The following is an 18,107-nucleotide window of genomic DNA, read 5'->3' on the forward strand; positions in this document are numbered from 1 at the left end:
CAGCCTTGAGTAACCCCTATCAAGATGGTTTTGAGTATCTGCTTCCAAGATTGCCACCTGACATAAGTGCTTGAGATGCTGGGAGCTATGCTAGAGAAAGGAAATTGCCTTGGGCTGAAGCAAAGGAGAGGAAGCAATGAGGGCTTTAAACAGTAAACACTTTGTGTAATTATGAAGTGCTGGGTGCAGAAAGCAGCGGTGTTTGTGAGCTGCCTGCCAGTGACCCCAGGCATATCCCTGAGAGGCCACAGTTCACATTAGAGCACAGAAAGATGGAAAACACAGTCAGAATAGTGTTTTCAGTGCTTTACTTTGTTTTCTTAGCATGGTGTTGTCTCCTACAGCACTAGCCAGGCGTTGCTGGTGTTCTCTCGTTTCTAAGTGCACTCCAGTAGTTGGGTCAGAAGGGTTGGATCTGCTGCGTGCTGGAGGCTGACAGGTTGGTTTAGGGCAGGTTGCTCTATGACTGGTGGATGCCCCAGTCTCTCCACAGTGAAGGAAGGGGGATCGATAACTTCTGCTCCTTCAGATCAGTGTCTCAGCCTTGCCCTGTGGCCAAGGCATTTCCTCTTGGCCCCTGGGAGAGAGACATACAAAGGATCCTTCCCACTGCATGGCCTGCCTGTCTCCTGAGGTATGAACATTGTCACAGCACGAGGACAGGTGCAGCTCCATGCTGCTTTGCTGCCTCTCATCACCTGCTGTTCCCCGCCCTGCAGCAGCTGTGGTCCTGGGTACTGGTTGTGGTGGAGGGTGCCTTTTCCTCCTGTTCCCCAGCCAATGGACACAGCTCATGGACCCAATTGTTCCCATCCTGGTAGGTCCCTCTGACCTGTACTTGTTGCACAACCAGTTGTCTTCCTGTATAGCTTTGCTGCAGGTCATAAATCATGATCATAAGGAACACTTCTCTTTTGCTGTTTAGAAAACAATGTATTTTGCTTATTTTCTCTTTGCTCCCTCTCAGACCCCTTCTGCTGTATGAAAGAACTTCATCCTATAGCTATTTGGAATATTTATAGCTGCTTTGTAGCTCTGCAAACACTTTGGAAGTCCAAATCAATTATGTCTGCCACATTAATTTGCCCATTATTCTGCTGACATGCTTGAAAGGCTGCTATAGGTCTTCATGGTCTTGTTGCAGAGGGAGCCAATTATTCTAATTAGCACATGTTCCTAAAATAGTTACATAGCCAGTTTATAATTCTGTTTTTAGCTCACGATATAACCCCGGTTTTATATTGAACAACATCATAGTTAATGTTACTAGTGAGTAGGAATGGCCTATTATTGCAAATTAATCCCAAGCAAGTGCATCAGGGGGAAGGATGACAATACCAATGCAGTGATTTTTATGTGGACAGGCAGATTTCATTTATGGAAGTGGCTCAGTAGCTCAGAGGTGCTTTTTAGCATGTCTATTCTCCTAGAGAGGCTGAAGAAGGCAATCCTGCCAGTGACGTTTTGTGTGTGTGTATTTTCCAAGCAAGGTTTTAACTCTCAGTTAACAAAGTCCTTTCTTCCTAGGCTGGAAAATTCTTTTTTATCATTCTATAAAGATACTATCTAACTGTTAAATTAGTTATGAAAGTGAATATTGATTTATATTTTTAATGTAATAGAAACAAGGAATTGAATGGAAAAAGGAAATAGATCTGACCTTCAATATCTGAAACAGCAGAGTTTAAATGAAAACTGCCCTAGTTTTCATTTAAAAGAATTACAGATAAACAGATCAGAGACCAAGCCATTTCAATCACTTTATGTGTATTGACAGTGAAGTCAAAGAATTTTTCATAAACTTTATGCATTTGTTACTTATAGTTCAACTTATTCCTGGTAAGGTTGCATGCTTCAGTACGCAAAAGTTTAGTTTGCCTTATGTGAATCTGGCTTTTGCATCTCTTTCCTAACTAATGTTGTCAGAAAAGGCAAAATGTCTATATTGTACTTTTCTCAGCCAGACAGTGGCAGAGCTATGTGTTTTCTTGCTCCTTAGGTTTCAAAGCACTGGTTTTGTAATTGTGTATTTTAAAACTACAGGCGTGTAATATTTAACTAACTGAAATATGTTTGTGATTTAATTTCTTGAGAGAAGTAGTGTCCCTATTCAGTTACTCCAGAGACTTTCTGAGAGATAATGGAATGTCATCTTACAACAATGGCATCTACAGCTGCTGAAGTGGTAATTAAAAGCCTTAGCACTGTGTCCTGCCTCTTGGTAGCACAGGTTGACAAAGTGTCCCATTCACAGAATGAAGATCAGCCCAGATAGTCTCAGAGTCCCCAATACATTTCTTTCACCATAATCCCCAGTACTTCTCCTCACTCAAACTTTTATTGCTAATTTGATTATCCTTTGTAAAGTTTCCAGAAGGCTTCATAGGATGCCTGGTGCCACTCTAAAGATGTGCCACGTGGGATTTGAACTAAAGCCTCTGCTCTCACAAATGTTAGGAATTTGGCAGGTAAAAAGCACTTCTAGTTCAGAAGCTCTTGATTTGTCAAGACAAAAGTTAACCTGGGTTGTCTTTCACAGCCAGCCAGATTTAGAATCATAGAATCATAGAATAACCAGGTTGGAAGAGACCCACCGGATCATCGAGTCCAACCATTCCTATCAAACACTAAACCATGCCCCTCAGCACCTCGTCCACCCGTGCCTTAAACACCTCCAGGGAAGGTGAATCAACCACCTCCCTGGGCAGCCTCTGACAGTGCCCAATCACTCTTTCTGTGAAAAATTTTTTCCTAATGTCCAGCCTAAATCTCCCCTGGCAGAGCTTGAGGCCATTCCCTCTTGTCCTGTCCCCTGTCACTTGGGAGAAGAGGCCAGCACCCTCCTCTCTACAACGTCCTTTCAGGTAGTTGTAGAGAGCAATGAGGTCTCCCCTCAGCCTCCTCTTCTCCAGGCTAAACAACCCCAGCTCTCTCAGCTGTTCCTCATAAGGCCTGTTCTCCAGCCCCTTCACCAGCTTCATTTGCCCTCCTACCTGTTCTCCTTGCAGGCTATGGGGTTTCTAGCTATGGACACTGGGGTTATCTTTTTTTTATTGACACTTTTTGTTCCCCCAGATGTTGCTCTCCAATCAGAAATCCAATTTGATGTGGCTTCACAAAGTACAGCCTCCAGTGTACTGACTATAAAACACAGCAATTTGTACATCAGGTGCTATTTTCCTGAATACTGTATAATGACCTTATTTAACTTTGTAATTAAGTCAGTCTAAGAAGTAATATCTCATACGTGTCACAAGTCTTTTTTCTCCAGATTGGTATATCCGATTCCTGGAATTTAGGTGGCATTTTTCAGGTGAGCTGAAGGTCCCTTACAGCACTCACAGAGAACCCTAAATTGATATAAATATTATACATGCTTATAAAGCCTATTTATATTGACACAGAATTGTGAAGTGCTTTTAATGTAAATGAGAATCTACACTACCTTTTTCAAGTCTTCGTTTCAGTCTTAGGTGAAAATTGTATCTAGCAAGAAGAGAGGAAAAGGCATTTCACTTTCTGTTTTAATAAGTTTTTAATGGCTGCATGAAAATTAAAACTATATAAATGTGCTCAAATTGAGAGTGATTGGTAAATACATCTTCTAGAAGCTAGAGGGCATAGGCGACACAGAAAGACTCTGGTATACCTCCCTTATTAAGAGGTGCGAGGGAGTAATTTAGAGTAACTTTCTGTTGTTTTCACATAAAATGGAACTTGCTGCTCAAGTTCAAACTGATTTTCTCCTCTTTCTGAAGAGAAATGACTCAAAAGCAAAGATCTCTTTCTGGATTTTTGTCAGTTTTGCAGATGGTGTAAAGGAAAATCAATTATTTGTAGTGCTATTGAAATAAATGAAGAAGTTAATATATTTTCCCTATTTTAATACAGAACAGTTTAATGATAAGTTAATGTTCTGCAGGGTCTCCTATAGTTAACCATTAAATAGAGAACTACTAATAATTGTTTCAATGGGAAAGGTCAAAGTTAAGTTTACGGGCATAGAAGCATTGCTATTGAGCAGAATAACCACAGACTTTAGATTTTCACTCGTCTAGCTAGTCTGGTCAACATATTTGGTAACTTTTCTTCACTCCTGCACAGTATTACTGCAATAGAGAAATCCTGCTATGTTTTATATTAGAATCTATGTATCTGCTGGTATATCTGCATAAGAGGGATAGTAGCAGATGTTACAGAATAGACCAAGCATTATTTTGTTTGCATTTTGAGAAGAATGATGTTCACAGGGCTTACTCAAAACATACAAGAGGAGCAGAGCATGCTAAGCTGCTCTTTGGAAGAGGTCCTCAAATTCCAGTGTGTTTTGTTTTCAATTCAAAATGATCCAGTGAGAGAAATGAAATTTGCCACAGTCTGTAAAGATGTACATATCAATTAGTGGAAGCAAGATGTACATATCAATTAGTTTATGCTGAGTTTCTCAGTTCACTTATCTTTCTCTATTGAACAGAAAATCGAAGGTACTGTGAATTTATAGGAGTCCAACATTAGATAAAAGATTCCCTCCAGCCTTTGTGAACTGCTCTATTTTTCACAGGTTTTATGCCTAAAGCCAGATGGATGCTGAACTGTGGGATGATATTCCAGTAAACTAAACAGGACCAGTAGAATAATGAAACTCTGCTGAATTATTCATTAGGTTCTGAATGATGCAAACAAAGTCATTATAGCAAATACCCCTGAAGAGGAGAGCAGGAGAGCAGTGCCAGGCACAGCCCTGCCTGTGCAATACACCTGACCTGTTTTTTCCAGGTAGGCATCTGCAAAACTGAATGTCTTGTATAAATGAACTGGAATGACTGTGTTTGGTAACTGTCCATTACTCATCTAGAAATAGTCAATTTATTTCCAAAAAAAGAATTGAGTGCATGCTCCAGTGTCATGGACATAAAATAAGAAGGACACACAAAGTGCTTTGCTGAAAAGCAACAGACTTCTACACATCTTTAAAAGGAAGCACATCTTCAGGCTTGTTGGCTCAAATCTGGTGATACCTCCTAATAAATATCACAGATAAATACAAGAACACAGAATACATCAACACTGAGCTGCTTCCAAAAACCAGTGTGCTCCAATAATATAATTTTAGCCCATGAAACGTTTTCCTGGCTGATGAGGAACTGCACAGCCTCATCAAAAGGTAGGTATTTTGAGGTGTGGTACTTCTACTGCTGTCACACTTTAATGATCAATGATTTGTTAATGTACTGAGTGAGGAAGTCAAAGGAGGGTGTGCAGCGCAGGCAGAGATGCAGGGATGGGGAAAGTTTTGATGGTGAGGCTAACTGTGTCTGTACAACTGAAAGTGCATTTCAAATACAAAATATTTTCAGGTTTATTTTTGAATGGTGCTGGCAAGGAGTTTCATCTGGAGTCTGCCGATGTTGGTGTAGAGTGAATCAGTGTTTCCATCTACAGCTCTGGACAGAAGATTATATTGGGTTTGGGTGAAGCAAGAAACCAGTCTATAGAATGAATTTGGAATCAAACCTTCTCCTCTTCCTAAAATAAAGTTCTTCAAAACTCCATTACAGACTTTGGTGGAAACAAAAAGCAATCAAAATTACTGCATAATATTCTGATTGCTGGTATCAACTCATGTTGAAGAAGCACTGGTGGGGACAATCATGCTGTCATTTCAGATTTGTGCTGGGCTTGAATGTGATAGTGATGAGTACTGTAAGAAAAGCCAACAGCAAAGTAGTGGGTGATACCACAGGATTTGAGAAACCTGCACTGCCATTAGGGCTGAGGAGTTATAAAATAATGTTCATTGAGTGCCATCTGCACTGGGTACTCAGTGAGGCAGAACCCAGTAGACATAATATAATCATCTAAGTCAGGGCAGCATTTTGAATTGTGCACTAACAGGTCAAGGAAAAGATGGAGCTTCCTTGTGTGTGACTTTGTATCTTAAATAATGCCTTTTTAATGCTGTGATAATATAAAATCCAAGTATATAGTAAAATGTAGATTATTTTGACTCAGCTGATATCCCATTTTAGATGTCTGGCTTCTTTCTGATTGTGGTTACTGCTAAGAGCTGTCATACTACTTGAAATTCCCTAAGAACAAGGAACAGATGTTGCTTCACAAACGTCACAGAATATTTTGTTTTTTAATCCTCCACTGTTTTTTTAAAACATAATTTTTGATTCATTACAATATTTTTCTTGTTCATGGAAGGGAAGGTGAAGCTTATTAGGATGCCTTGTAATCCCAGGTTAAAATTTAGCATAAGAATCTGATACTTTGAGAAAGCCCAAAAGTTATTTGCTTGGCTACTGGGTATCTAAGTGGATGGCTACTGGAGTATGTGAGAATATTTAAAGGCATTTTTTTTCCTGATAGGGATTTGCGGGAGACTGGTACGTAACTATTTCTAAGAATGCAGGTTTTGATTTAGTACAATATTATCAACTTCATGTGGTAGAAGACTGCTGTCTTTGCATTTTCAATAGCAAGTGCCCATGCCAGCTTTGCTAGCTCCATTTGTTGAGACCATGTTGCTAGAGGGAGGCATGGAAAAGTTCTACTGTTGTTTCCTTGAAATTATACGTATTTATATCTTGGCACTGTCACAGGCCTCCTCCTTCATGTCTGACAGCTGGAGCTACCTACAGTACTGGGGTTTGATACTTTATTCTCTGAGCTTGAATTGTAAGAGATCATAATTTATAGGGAAATTCACTGAGAGAGAAACCATTCATTCAAAAAAGTTATGTAATCATGACTTCTCCTGCATAGTAAGCTTGCAATTTTGACTTGATTTTTTGTGATATCTTTGTCTATAGGGCTGAAATAGGATGATGTTTAGTTACTGCTTTTCACTTTTTTTTTTTTAACTTTTGACACTCTCTGGCTGCTTGTTGTATGTTATTCCCTAGCCAGTCCAGATGTTGCTGCACATGAGCCTCCCAGTCATTTAGCTTATTTTTTCTGGATGGTAAAGCCTTGATTTTTCATGTAATGGAGGATGTTAGAATGTGGAAATTACCCGATTTTTTGTGGAAGGACTCCAGTGGCTCTGGCATTCTTGCCTGATTGGATGTGGTTACCGAGACCCACAATCTTCAACTGCTGCGTTAAACCTGACCTTGGTTGAGGTTATGTGATTTCTGTAGCATTTCTCTGGGCTGCTTTGGGTGCATTGTTATTTGTTCCCAAGAGATTGCAACTCAAGCTTGTGGAAATCCCTCATGAATAGCCCTCGAGAATACTGGCACTCCTCCCAACCTGTGCTTGACTGCAGCCTGCACTCCCAAGGGCCCCTGATATTGCAAGCCCAGATTTGGATCTGTTTCTCCCTTGAGACAGATGTTGAGAGGGTAATACTGGCCTGGCTGTAGTATTTCCAAAAAAGAAGATATTAAAAACTAGTTGATCACTCCTCAGGCTAGATTTCCAGCTCTGCATCCACCAGGTCTCACTAGAACAAGGGAGCCAGGCTGAGAGCTGTGGCCATAAACAAGACAAAACAGGAAGATTTTTCAGAAAAACTTATTTTGAACTATCCTGGCAAAACCCGTGTTAAACTCTTTGTTTTGGGCCGCAACGCTTGCATAGGTGGGAAGAGCATGCAGAAACCTGGACTTCTGCTCAGTGCTGTTTGGGTAGGTCAGGCTCTCTGAGAAGTGAAAAGCTGGGTTTACTCTGACAGTGGTAGCTTTCTACACCACTTGTACAACACGTTTTACATTATTAAGTTGCTGGAATAAATATCTGAAGAAGATATTGTCAGAAGATTAAGAGCAATTGTGCAAGGGCTTTGGCACGTGCGTTACTGTGGGCATTGCCAGCAGTCCCAGTGCTGTGGGGGCAGGACAGAGCAAGGCTAAGCAGGGATTGAGGATGCACATAAATGAGAATATATCAAAAGTAAAATAAGAAGTGATAAACTGGAAAAGGCTGAAATCCAAAATTTGATTTCAAATAGGGAAGGTTATTTTGCTTCTTCCCCCTTCCAAGTTTTTGGGAGGCCAGCTCTGGCTACAAGCTGTATGGAGCAAGAAAAGTGCCCTAATCTTAACCCAAGTTGGGATGCTGTTTTGTTTGCACTGGATCTAATGAGAAAGAGAGTAAAAAGGAAACCCAGGCTCAACATAAAAGATAATTTTTGTTGTGTGAATGCAGTTGCAGGATGCAACTACATCCAGTAAAATAAAAAAAGCATATTGGTGGTACCATTAGGAGTGCTGGTGTCGATGCCAGTGTATACTAACCAGTCTGAGTACTTAGAATAAGAACAAATAATAACAGATTCCTGAGAAGGTGGTGGAATTTGCCAAGCATCCAAAAAACAACCAGACCGTTTTCAGGTCCTGATTATTTCCTAATGAACTGCTTGACACCAAGGGCCTCTAGCAGCCATGAAATTCTGCCTTCACAAAGCCTCTTAGAATAGTTCCATTCAAATACAGACATAATTACACCTCTCCTCACAATATTATATTTCAAATGTCCTCCCAGTAATCAGAATCACTGCAGTGTGTGAGGAATGAAGAGATCCTTTATCCTTACAGCAGAAAGCATCTGAACTGTAACAAGCTAAAGAAGTTTTATAATGAGAAAGGCTAATAGAAAAAGCTTTGAGGCATCATCACAGTCACCAAAAAGGCATGAGCAAATCTGAGCCTGAGAGCAAGTGACAATGCTGTCCCTTTACTAGGAAAAGCTCCAGTGAAGAGCGAATGGAAAGAACAAGAACCCCTTGCCTCCCCCACAGAAAATCACAGCTACAGAAAAGTTTTTGTATATTTTAGTTTGTCCCCAGGGATTTAATCTTCTAACTTGCTCTAATTATTCCTAGTCAAGGCCGATTTATGTTTGGCAACTCTACACTAAAAAAATGTTCCCACTAAGAGAACAACGCTCATGCTTGCAAGCAGGATGAGGGGAATATGACATGCTCAGATGCAATGTGAACCAGTCATTTAGCCAAAATTTTCGTGAAAATACCTCTGATACTGGCGGTGCCTGCTGATTTTTCCTTATTTGCAGTATACCCTTGTTTTTCTGTCTCCTCTTGATGAAGAGCAGAAGTATTGATCTCAAAAGGGATTTCTTCTAGGTTTTCTTTTTCTTTATACTAATACATAGTTTATTTAATAACTGCATTATGTAACACAATAGTAAGCTCATAAGAAGTTTCAACCAGCTATACTGTGTTATGCTGTGACCTTCAGAGCTCTGCTTTCTTGAATGCAACATGAGTTTTGTCAGTCATACTCAGTGTCCTCACACTGGGATGGTCACTTCACAGGTAGTAGTAGGTCATGTCTGACAGCTATGTAACTAGGAAAGTCCGTAAAGTCCCAACATCTCATAGACACTAAGTTCCTAGAAATTTTAATTAGTACTCAGTGAAGTGAAACCTAAGGTAGTTTCCTACTAAGGGAAAGGTGAGGAATTACCTGCTGTCTTTTAAAGAAACTGCCTCTGTGGTCTGGAGATGGGATTGAGGAGGCTGGCAGAAGGAAGCAGGGGAACCATAATGGGTGTAATATGTGACTTGGTAAGGAACTGAGATTGGGAAGTATAATAAACAGCATGGAAATGATAGGATATCAACCTTTGGTAGCTCTTCTGCTTGTACAGAGACACGGACAGTTTCTCTTTCATGGGTATGGGCATGCATTCACAGTGCAGAGGTGGGTCACTGAGGGGGGTGACCGTTTTTTCAAATAAAAAGCAGCTGGTAGTGTGATTTGTTCATGGGACAGAAAGTGAGAGCTTAGGAAAAACAACTAGCTGAGCTAGAAGAGGAGCCTGGAGTTACAGCCAACTGATTGCAAAGGCATTGCTTTGCATTGCATTAATTTTTGTGCAGTCTAGCCTAGCTGAAGAGAAGGTGACTGATGTGCCTGTTTTCATCTACACACAAAGAAAGATACACAAGCTGGCAGTAAATAGTATTTAAAATAGAAGAAAAAATCGTAATGAGTGAGCTATACACTATGCTATTGTTATTGCAAGAAGCTTTACTAGAAAAGTTTGCAAAGTTTGAGGACTGTAACCACACACAGAAGCAAACTGAGCTTGTTTGATGGAAAGCCTATAATTTCCTAGATTAACAGTGTGCAGAAATATGGTTTAGTACTAGATGTGGGTTGCTAACTGAAAAAAAAAGAAAGATGCTGTTCAATAGATATAGATTTTTTTAATTTTACACAGGATTTATTTAAAGCGGAGACTAGTCTGCTTTTTAAAAAATTGTAGTGGGTGTGTCTGTCTGAGTGCATTTGCTGTTGGAAGCATTGGATTCCCACACATGTTATCACTTAGTAGCTTTAAAAATGTATAAGAAGGAATGCACTTCTTAACACTAAATAGTCTAATCTTTGATAAAGTATAAGTGATCTCAGATTATGTCTCCAGTGCTATCAAAGTAGCATTTGACATAATGAAGGAAATCCTGTATGCCCCATGGTCATTAGTATTTCTGAGGAGAGTAATGAGAACAGGCTGAACACCAAGGTGAGCTGAAGCCATCCAGAGGTATTTTCTTGGTCCTTCTTGGTCTCCATGAGTTGTAAGGACAGTAGGAATTTGGTTTCTTGTGAGCCTGCTAATGAAGAGTGGTGGATGACAAACTTCTGCTGGATTTTTTTCCCAATTTTCATTAACTTCTATATAGATATTATTTTAGATAATCTTGACAGCACCTATGAAAAAGCTGTGGGGCTTGCAACAGCAATTAGATGTGTTGTCAAAAATGATAAGCAGCCTGGTATCACAGGAAGGAAATTAATGCTCTGACCAATAATGGAACAGTAATCTTAATCCAGAGCTTTTTGCCTCTCAGGAACTCCTTAAAATGGATGATTTCTGGAGACCATGCAATTTTACAAAAAGACAGTTAAGCAATAGGTGCCATAAAGAATCTTCATTCTAAAAGTCAGTGTCATACTGGTGTAACAGTGGCTGATAGCCAGCCAGCAAGAAATGTGATGGTAATTAGGTGTTAATAATGGTGTATGTGCAAAACCTTGACTATTTTCCTAAATTTTGGATAGCAGAAAGACTGGGAATTGTATTCAATGTTAGATGCTGGCAGTGGAGTTTAGCAATGATCTGGATCAGTGCTGGCTGTGTTTTGTGCTGTGCACTGCAGAGTGAAGGCATGGAAGAGCTGGCAAATTTTTCACTGTTGTGAGGAAGAGAGCCTTGGTTCCTAGATTATGTCACTCTGGGTCCTTTATTATTTGGGAGCTGTGCTGAGCACATAAGTGCACAGGTCTTTTGGTAGACGACTAACTCCCTAAATCATAATGTTTTGGTCATCCTAAAAGCACTGTTCATCCTTTTAGAACTGTCACTGCATTTGGGCAGGCACAAGAAAAATCAAACCCTCTCTACTGGTCCAGGTTGGAAAGCATAGTCCTCTTCCGAGCTGCACCACACTCAAGAGGTGCAGATAGAGCTGTGGTGGGTGCGAGGACCAGGCTGCTCTGCCTAGCATGCTCGCAGAAGGTCTGATGAGAAAGGCCACCTAGCAAGGGGCAAGCTGTAAAAACGGCTACAGTTTTACTACAGGAGAAGGTGTCAGGTGATTGAACTAAAGGTTGGACTCAAATGGTTCCTCAAGAGAAGAAATGGGAATAGCCCATCAGTGGGCACCAGGCAGAGCAGATATAGGCAGTCTTGTAGGACTGGGAGTAGATGAAGCTGTCATTATTCAGAAACCCTAAGTGGTAATCGATTCTAAAAAGTTATTATGGTTTCCTGGGTACCCCTGCAGCACTACTTGAGGTAAAATGCTTCTCTACCTGTTGCAAGGGCAAGGGGTGAAGGATCACCAGGGATCCTTGTAACTAAGGGTTAAATGGAGAAAGTCAAGACCTGTGTCAGTAAGAGAAGAGCTGACAAGTTTAATAAAGATAATCCTGCATTGTCCTTATCCTGCTTCCCCAAATGTCATCTAAGCAGAGCTGCACCTTTGCAGTTAGGGCTTCCTTTTGCCCTCTAGCTCCAACCTCTGCACTCTCAGCAAACATTAGCATTAAAGGATGAGATGGTAGCATGTCAAATTCCTGGTTAGGGGAACCTGCACGGTAATGTGCCTGAGACCTTTCAAAGGGAAGCAGGTTTCTTGTCCGGATGAAGCTTGTCCTGATGACAACAATAGCCTGTTGTCTTTTCTGGAAATGTGTATGCACCCATTAACAATGTTCACTCCTTTACACAGAGGTTGTTTTTTTTTTTTTCTCCTCTTCTTTTTTTCATTCCCAAGAGCTGTGATTTAAGGAAGAAGATAATAAGTAGCAAGACGTTAAAGAAAAAGCTTTTTTTCTTGCTTGCTTTGCAACAATGCCCAGCAGTGTAAAAAGATTGGAACCTGTTATACTAGAGACTAATTCAAAATGTAATAGGAAATATTTCCAACCCCGAGGACATTCACACTGTAAGGAAACTTGAAACATCAGAGTGAAAAAGCAGTGTATAAGTATGGAGAACAGTGGGACAGCAAGTTCTTCTCTGTTAAAAAAAGCACTGTGTGTTCCTCACAAGCCTCCAACTTACTGTTATGATTGACTAATGTCTTTTAGTGCATCTGGATGAAGACTGACCTGAAGGATGATGACAGCCAGGACCAGCTTGCTTTATGGACTAATTCAGGAGAGAACTTTTTACACTTAAGGAATAGCTTGGAAGGTAGCCCAGCGTGTGGCAGTGGCTGAAGAAACCCTAAGAGTGGCTAGTAGGGTAGGGCATTCACTTGGTGATCAGGACCAGGAGACAGGGACTTAGAACCATGAAGAGGACTAAAAGGAGATATCAGTGTGTAGTGGAAAAGGGCAGCAATGGAGGACATCAAACTGGGATTTATGGGAGCAGAATAACAAACAAGTGTCAAACAAGCAAGGGGTGAGGAAGTTGAAGCAGGACAAGGACGAAAGTTCAGCTTTCTCGGTGATGGCAGAGTTTTGAGGAACTGAACTAAAAGATTTCCTTGTGAGGAAAGTCTCATACCTGGAGAGCTTGATGAATCAGCAAAGAAGTACATAGAGTTTCAGTGTTGGCTATCAGACTGACCATACAGAAAACAACCATGCTTTCATACTGATATAGTAAGTGTAAAAATTAAATGGAACAGAAAAGAAACATATAATTTCCAAAGTATTTTCATACTTTACAAAGTCAGAGGTTTAGGTTTGTTTTATAAGTCAACAATAGGCAAAATGTGAAGTACTTCCAAGGAAACACCTGTGTTGAATAAAACCAGCAACATACCAGACATAACATGGGTGGTAAGCCAAATATTTAGCTTTCCACGTAAAACCATTAATTTTTTTAAAACTAAAATTGTTTCATTAAAAAAGATAACCCTACATGTGTTGAAAGTGCGCTGTTGTCCCATTGCTTCTGACAATAATGTTGTTTAAGAAAGTGTTTTACAAATTTCTTCCAGTAAACCACATCTGGATTATTAGCCTCGTGGCAAGTTTTTGCTGTGTTGTAGTGGAAATGTTATTTATCTCCAAATTTATGCAGTTCCTCCTTTGTGAGCAGTCTTATGTTTAACAGGGTCTTTAATTACATTCCTCTACTAGCTGACCACTACAAAATTTGAAATCCTCACCACATATCTGTAAAAATGTTTCCACTTGCACTGGGAGACAAAAATAGAATAATTCCATGTCTTCTTGGACGGATGCCTAGCTGAAACTATGTAGGGTTTGACTGACAAGAGGATGTAGTCTTTGCTGAGAGCACTTTCTTTAAGATCCTTTATAGTCTTCAGGAACACTTGAGTAGTTGACTGAAGAGGGGATTTATGCTACTTTCCCTTCATTTTTGTTAACTTTACCTGCTTTTTTGTAACTTTTTTCTCTGCAGCAAAATCTTTTCAGCTCATCTGGCTTACTGAATACATAATCACAAGCTGGTAAGTAGTAACTTCGGGAGTTTTGATTCGAAATGCCGCTCTATTCTTTTGTGTACAGCTGTGACAGAAGAATAAAACCCCTTTGTGCGGCTAAGCAAAAGTAGAATTATTTAAATGTTCAGTATTTGCCAGGGTTTTGACTGTAAAGTATAGTCTTTCAGTGGTGAATAAACACAGTTAGACATAGCGTAGCCTGCAAATGCAGCGGAGAGACTTTACTTGAGTAAGTTCAGAATTATTTCACATCTGAGTGAGCATTCCCCACTGTGCTGCATGACACGTTATCCGTTTCCTAAGGAGCATGGATGGGAGCTTACCAAGCACAGCGAGTAATTGGCTGCTTTAATTGAAAAAGCATATTTGTCGGTATATATAGAAAGGAAATGTGAACAAATAGTAATTGGTATTTGTCCATAGTCTTCTGAGATGTCTGTGAGATTAAATCCATACCAGCACGCTGTAAAAGCAGTGAGTGTGTTAAATATGATAATTTGGCAGTTGAGCAACTTTTTCTGTCCATGCATTTGGAACTGGAACTTTCATATGCTTTGACTGTAAAAAGAAGGTGAATGTGTGTCTGATAACACAGTTTCTCAGAATGCTCTATTATGCTGTTCAAGACTTGTGTTTCTGTATCTTAGTACGTATTTTTGTATCATTATTTTGTTACTATCTCTGAAGTCAGTGGACAGTGAAAACAGCTCAGGCACAAGGCGCTCATTTCTGTATTTCTAAAACCTTCTCACACTAATGCAAATATTTTCTGTTGGGAAAGGAGAGCTGTTGCTGAGTTAGATACTTTTTCTCTGTTGTACATGTGGCAATTTCAACAGACAGACTGAAGAAAGCTGTAGTGTTATCTGTGCTTTTAGTTTGAAGTGGTTTACATCCAGATGGGATGTGGAAGTATGTTGGCAGTGTAAACAAAATTGTATTGGATTCCTCCTAAAGTAGGGCTATGGAAACCTTTTTATTTGCTGCTTCTTCTTCTCCTTCTCTCTTTAATTAAATGAAGCATGAAGTCAAGGCTGATAGATGCTAGAATAACATAAAATCTATTTTAATTTTCATAATACAAATACATTGGGTAAAAATATCTGCATCTGAGGTTTAATATTTTAAAGATTTATGTATATGGGTAAATATGTATGGCATGTCTCACTGGAATTGTTGACACAGAAGTATAATATTCACTTAAAATATCTTTTCAGTTTCATGTTGCTGGACTCCAGTCCTTGGATAGTTTGGTTTTAATTTGTTTGCTGAAAATCTCACCAAGAAACCTACACACTGTCATGGAGGTTGAAATTCTGATGCACCTGTAAGAGGAGACAAAAATGAAATATTTTATGGATCTGGTAGGACTACATGACTGAATGTAGAGAGGATGCTTGGAAGACTCAAAAATTACACATTTTTAGCACTTTGATATCCTCTCTGGTTTGTTTTCTCCTCTTTGGTAAAAAGGAAATAAAAATATTCTTTGCTTCTTTTATACATTCTTGTACACTTTGAGGTGGCTTTAGATCTTCATCAGTGACATACAAGGTAAAATATGTAATAAAGCATTAAGAGAAATGGGGTTAAGACATGCAATGTCTAATAAAGGATATTAGTATTTATTGGCAGTCATCCTTTGGCCTACGTAAATTTTTTTTTCCTAAGGGCACTGATGTTGCTTTTACTCTCTTTACAACCACCACTCTGTGTGCAGATGGATTTTTTTCCCCATTCAGCCTTATTTTGGATGTTTTTGATGCCAAATGCTTCATGTGTCATTTCTGGCAGAAAGTTCTGGTGATGAAAGAGAAAATAAAATGGGCATGAGACAAGTTGCTGCAGAGGCACAAACAGGATGGCACAGCCATTGAAAGCTCTTTTTTTTTTTCCAGGAGTTGCGTTTCAGTCTTTATACTGGCTTAATAAACACAGGAGGAAACATATATTTTTCTTTGGCCTGGAAAGCAAATGTGGTCTCAGAGTGCAAGGTTTACTACCAGTGTAATCAGCTAGAGTAGTGTGAGCGACCACGTGCCAACTTTCTTTCACCTCCTGTGTACCTGGCCCAATTAACTCCATTCTTCATTCTTCAGTCATCTCCCCAGATGGCCATCTGGTCTTAATGGGCTATAAAGTAGATGGCAGTGGTCCATATACAAATGCCTCATGGTATAGGGGGTCTCATAGCCCTTGTAGGGGTCCCTGAGAGTGTCAGAGGTGGCAGTGCTCTCTAAAAGGAAATTCAGAGAATGAGTACCTGTGTTCTTTTCCTGATTGCTTGAAGTGTCTTTGAATAATGTGGGATATCAGATGAAAGCTAGATTGGTTTGAGAAAGCTGCACAGAGGACCCAGTGAAGTGGACTTCTGTTAGGCACAAAGGGAAAAAATTCAGCTGGGATCAGACACTTATCTCTTCAGCAATAAGTTGTCCTTAACTCTTCAGCAATAAGTTTTCTTCTTTGCTTCTCCACTCCCTCCCTCCTGAGGAGTGAATAACCATAGCTTTTCTAACTGAACTTCTAAACTGATTGTTCTTAGTTGCTAGTCAAGTGGCTCAGCTGTTTCCCTGCTATCCCCTCTGAGTTTTCTGGACTCTAGCCCTCCATCTGGAGAAGCTGATGGGGTGGGAAGACTACCAGGTGAATCGCTCTGCAGATGTCAGAGTCCAAAGAAAAAGCCCTGGGAAGGCCTGAACTTCCACAGATAAAGCTCTGCAGGGAGGAAAGCAACTTGTACTGGGAACCTAGCGTAAGGAAAGAGATCCACATTACTGGGTAGGCTCATGCTTGAAAACGCATTGAAAACATTTTAACAGGCTTATGAGCTTTGAAAGAGATTAGAGCTAGAATTAGTTCATTTCTGTCTCAGCATGTGTATTTGACTAGGTGCTCTGTATTAAGTGTGAATAGTATGCAAGTGGCTTTCTTCAGCATTTCTTAGAAATTGTGTAGAGCCAAGGAATGTGTTTGATTACATATACTTTTTCTTTGAGGTCTTTCATGTAGATGTGCTCAAGCTCAGGATTTTATCCAGAGCATCAGTATTAAAGCTATTGTTTGAAACTCGAGTAGATCAAACGAGAAGATCTGTGACTCTGCAAAACCTTATGGCTAAGGCAAACATCTCGGCTCCCATCTTGCTTATGTACGTATTTTCCAAGTGTACCTTTGACATCCAGGTACTCCTGTATTGATCTTACTAGCATAAGAAAGAGGTATGGTCAGGCAAAAAAGAAATAGTCCAGCAAACTGACTCAAATCTGCTAGGCGTGGTTTGGAGGAGGACTGAGAATTGCCAAGTTGGATTTCTGACTCTTATTTTGCTGGGAAAGTCATGACATATGGGGATAACACACCTGCTCCGTGTCACTCATTCATCTAGCAAATTTAGAACATTTTATGAAAGTGAACCTACCCATCATTCCCTTCATATGGGAAAAAGAGGCTGCAAAGCCATCAAAAATTGGGGATCATTCCTGTGTGAGCTCCTGTGGGGATGCAGGAACACCAGTGCCACTGCTGGTGGCCTAAATGATCATGATTTCCCCATGGATTGCAGAGAAACCAGGTAACAACCAATTTTACTTCATTTTCTTGGTATTTAGGACAAAAACAGTCAAGTACTGCTCTGTTTGCCCTGTGTAACTCTTAAAAGTGACCAGAGTATTCAACAGACCGAATTACTTGCCTGATGCATTTCAGGAATCAAAAATTTGTTCTCAATCATGCTTATTTTTGGACCTTCATCCTCAATTAGATCAAATGACAACAATCTATTTTCTACGGTCCTTTCTCATATGGAGCTGCACACAATCATTTGTGATACCAGAATGCCAACTCAATAAAATAAACTGGAGTTACTAAAAAATGTTTTTCATCAGACCTAGCAGACATCAGTGAAAAGTTACTGAGAAGTTACTGGAGGTGTTTTTATATCTTCCAGTCCCGATGTTGTGTACACTGGCAGAGCCCTGATGTAGTCAGTGGATCCATGTTAATTTGTCTCTGTGCGGGATAGGTCATCATAGTTTTAAGAAAGTGATATCTGCGTGAAGGAAGAATAAAATCTGTGACCTTGTATTATTTAAGTGTGCTTGGAGACTGCTGAGATTAAAACCAGAGATGCTGGCACCCATCAGATTTAATTTAGCACCTTCTTTCTGCAAAGCCAAATGTACCTCACTGACTTCAAGAA

The 18,107-nt window shown here is 40.0% G+C and overlaps 1 protein-coding gene across 1 annotated transcript in view; it reads left to right on the forward strand.

The window, feature by feature from the left end:
- The first annotated feature begins 13,780 nt into the window (after positions 1 to 13,780).
- INSC (INSC spindle orientation adaptor protein) overlaps positions 13,781 to 18,107 on the forward strand; it is a 131,624-nt gene continuing 127,297 nt past the window's right edge. Inside the window, exon 1 of the mRNA XM_069857651.1 lies at positions 13,781 to 13,912. The gene's annotated coding sequence lies outside the window, so the exon portion shown is untranslated. The remainder of the gene's footprint in view (positions 13,913 to 18,107) is intronic.

Source organism: Phaenicophaeus curvirostris, chromosome 5, assembly GCF_032191515.1.
Source record: "Phaenicophaeus curvirostris isolate KB17595 chromosome 5, BPBGC_Pcur_1.0, whole genome shotgun sequence".
In the NCBI taxonomy this organism is placed as follows: Eukaryota; Metazoa; Chordata; class Aves; order Cuculiformes; family Cuculidae; genus Phaenicophaeus; species Phaenicophaeus curvirostris.